The sequence below is a fragment of the Procambarus clarkii genome, chromosome 39, assembly GCF_040958095.1.
Source record: "Procambarus clarkii isolate CNS0578487 chromosome 39, FALCON_Pclarkii_2.0, whole genome shotgun sequence".
Taxonomy (NCBI): domain Eukaryota; kingdom Metazoa; phylum Arthropoda; class Malacostraca; order Decapoda; family Cambaridae; genus Procambarus; species Procambarus clarkii.
The window spans coordinates 12,178,741-12,182,517 of NC_091188.1; positions in this window are offsets into that span (position 1 = coordinate 12,178,741).

The window sequence follows — 3,777 nt, forward strand, 5'->3', positions numbered from 1 at the left end:
TTCCACTTGTTAACTACTCTGACACTAAAAAAGTTCTTTCTAACATCCTTGTGGCTCATTTGGGTACTCAGTTTCCACCTGTGTTCCCTAGTTCGCGTACCCCCCGTGTTAAAATTTTTATCCTTATCTACCCTGTCAATTTCTCTGAGAATTTTGTAGGTAGTGATCATGTCTCATCTAACTTTTCTGTCTTCCAGTGTCGTGAGGTGCATTTCACGCAGCCTTTCTTCGTAACTCATGCCTCTTAGTTCTGTGACTAGCCTAGTGGCATACCTCTGAACTTTTTCCAGCTTCTTCTTGTGCTTGGCAAGGTACGGGCTCCATGCTGGGGCCGCATACTCCAGGATTGGTCTTACATATGCTGTGTACAAGGTTCTGAATAATTCCTTACACAGGTTCCTGAAAGCTGTTCTGATGTTAGCCAGCCTCGCATATATCGCAGATGTAATTCTTTTCATGTGGGCTTCAGGAGACAGGTTAGGTGTGATATCAACTTCTAGATCTTTCTCTCTGTCCGTTTCATGAAGTACTTCATTTCCCATTCGGTATCCTGTGTCTGGCCTCCTGTTTCCACCTCCTAGTTTCATGACCTTGCATTTACTCGGGTTGAACTTTTAGCAGCCATTTGTTGGACCATTCATTCAGTTTCTCTAGGTCATTTTGTAGCCTCCTACTATCACCCTCTGTTTTAATCCTCCTCATAATTTTTGCATCATCAGCAAACAATGAGAGGAACGAGTCTATACCCTCTGGGAGATCATTTACATATATCAGAAACAGTATAGGCCCAAGGACTGAACCCTGCGGGACTCCACTGGTGACGTCTCGCCAATCTTAGTTCTCATCCCTCACAGTGACTCGCTGTCTTCTGTTGCTTAGGTACTCCCTTATCTAATGGAGTACCTTCCCTTTCACTCCTGCCTGCATCTCCAGCTTGTTCACTAGCCTCTTGTGTGGTACTGTGTCAAAGGCTGTCTGGCAATTCAAAAATATGCAGTCTGCCAACCCCTCTCTCTTGCCTGATTTTTGTTGCCTGGTCATATAATTCAATTAATCATGTGAGGCAGAACCTGCCATCCCTGAACCCATGTTGATGCTGTATTACAAAATTCCTTCCCTCCACATGTCCCACTAGCTTTTTTTCGTACACTCTTCTCCATCAGCTTGCATGGTATGCAAGTTAGGTACACTGGCGAGCACTGTGTCACACTTCATACACACACACATACACACTGTGTGTGTGTGTGTGTGTGTGTGTGTGTGTGTGTGTGTGTGTGTGTGTGTGTGTGTGTGTGTGTGTGTGTACTCACCTAGTTGTGTTTGCGGTGGTTGAGCTCTGGCTCTTTGGTCCCGTGTGTGTGTGTGTGTGTGTGTGTGTGTGGATGTTGGCATGTGCAATATTTCACACCCCTAACCATATCAGCCACCGTTTACAACGAAACATTGGACCTCCAATCGGCCGGAAGGGCGTAATGTTAGTACGACTAGATTACGGTCAATAAACCCCATCTCACAACTATCGCTTCTAAATGGCCGCCGCACCGAGTTCTTATCTTCACTGTAACTATTTTATGACTCAATAGTTTTATCTCAAGAAATGTAAAACGAGAATTCAATCAGTAAATTTGCAAGTGTCTGTAATATCAGTTCGAAATAATAATAAAAAAAAATAGCATTTAATGTCGAATATTTTAAATGATCTCAATGCTTTCCAGCCAAAAAAATATTCTCGCTTCTGTAATTTATTTGCATATTTGATCGACTATACCTGAAATTAATATTGGCACGTCCTATGAACTCAAATGCCATCAATATTATTGATATTTAAACATTAAAGATTATTACCGTTTAATTTCACACCTTACACAAGTTCTACTTAGCTGGCAAAATATATATACGTCAGGTCAGAGTGGGAACCACAAGCTTCATTCCTTCTTAATTTACACAAATCGGTACAATTCAGGCAGGATGGATCAGCCTCAATATCAGACTGAATCTTTCCATGAATTTTTTTTTCCATTTTTGTGGGAGGAGGGTGGGAGAAGGTGATGAAACATTTTTTTGTGATTTTATCGTTTCTCCGCCGACAAGAATGTCTTACTACTGCTATCGTAATTCTATTGTATTAAAAAAAATATCACCGGTGAGACTTGCAGTTTTATTTCTAAGGCAGTTTGGTTCAAAGTTCAATGTAAGGCCTCTTTGTCCTTTTCTGCTGTCACTTCTGGCTCGCGAGTCGACGGTTTCCGGTAAAGGTTCGCGGATCACGGCTTACGGGTGGTAAAGGTTCACAGATAACGGCTTACGGGTGGTAAAGGTTCTCGGATCACGGCTTACGGGTGGTAAAGGTTCACGGATCACGGCTTACGGGTGGTAAAGGTTCACGGATCACGGCTTACGGGTGGTAAAGGTTCTCGGATCACGGCTTACGGGTGGTAAAGGTTCACGGATCACGGCTTACGGGTGGTAAAGGTTCACGGATCACGGCTTACGGGTGGTAAAGGTTCACGGATCACGGCTTACGGGTGGTGAAGGTTCATGGATCACGGCTTATAGGTGGTAAAGGCTCACGGATCACGGCTTACGGGTGGTAAAGGTTCACGGATCACGGCTTACGGGTGGTGAAGGTTCATGGATCACGGCTTATAGGTGGTAAAGGTTCACGGATCACGGCTTACGGGTGGTAAAGGTTCACGGATCACGGCTTACATTTGGTGAAGGTTCACAGATCACGGCTTACGGGTGGTAAAGGTTCACAGATCACGGCTTACGGGTGGTAAAGGTTCACGGATCACGGCTTACGGGTGGTAAAGGTTCACGGATCACGGCTTACGGGTGGTAAAGGTTCACGGATCACGGCTTACGGGTGGTAAAGGTTCACGGATCACGGCTTACAGGTGGTGAAGGTTCACAGATCACGGCTTACGGGTGGTAAAGGTTCACAGATCACGGCTTACGGGTGGTAAAGGTTCACGGATCACGGCTTACGGGTGGTAAAGGTTCACGGATCACGGCTTACGGGTGGTAAAGGTTCACGGATCACGGCTTACGGGTGGTGAAGGTTCATGGATCACGGCTTATAGGTGGTAAAGGCTCACGGATCACGGCTTACGGGTGGTAAAGGCTCACGGATCTAAAGGTCATGGGGTCAGAAGTCACAGGTCAAGGATCATTTACTGAAACGCGCAAATTTAAAAAAAAAGAGTTCATTTGAACTTAAAGGTAAAAATATCTCTGAAAAAAAGCGGAAAAATACATTACAAAAATGTTCTAAGGAGAAAAAAGAGACATTGCAATTCTTTAATTTTGTTGAACTACTTTTGTGTACAAAACAACAGATCTAAACATCATTTTGTATAAAGAGTTCATCAGTGTAACTCAAAACTTAGATCGAAGGACAGAAGTTCATAAATTTATATAATTATAAGTTAACTTCTTCCATAAGAACAACCTTGTAAATATAGTTGTCGTTCGTTATTTTAAACCAACAGAAATATATTGAATTTCATATTATTTTTTGATTGCACATATGAAATATTGCACATTAATAGTATTTGTATTTTTTTTTCATAGAACAAGTAAAAAGTAACTTTTTCTAATATCAAGTTTGGATAACATCTGTCAATAGCCCGCAAGTGAAAAAATAACATACGAATGATCCTAATTGCATCGGGAAGATAACATTCCGAAGAGAGTTATTATTTTATGTAAAGTCAACAAATCTGAGGACCAATCCCTGTTAGTACGAGAAGACACTTTGAGTGCATCCAAAGCACT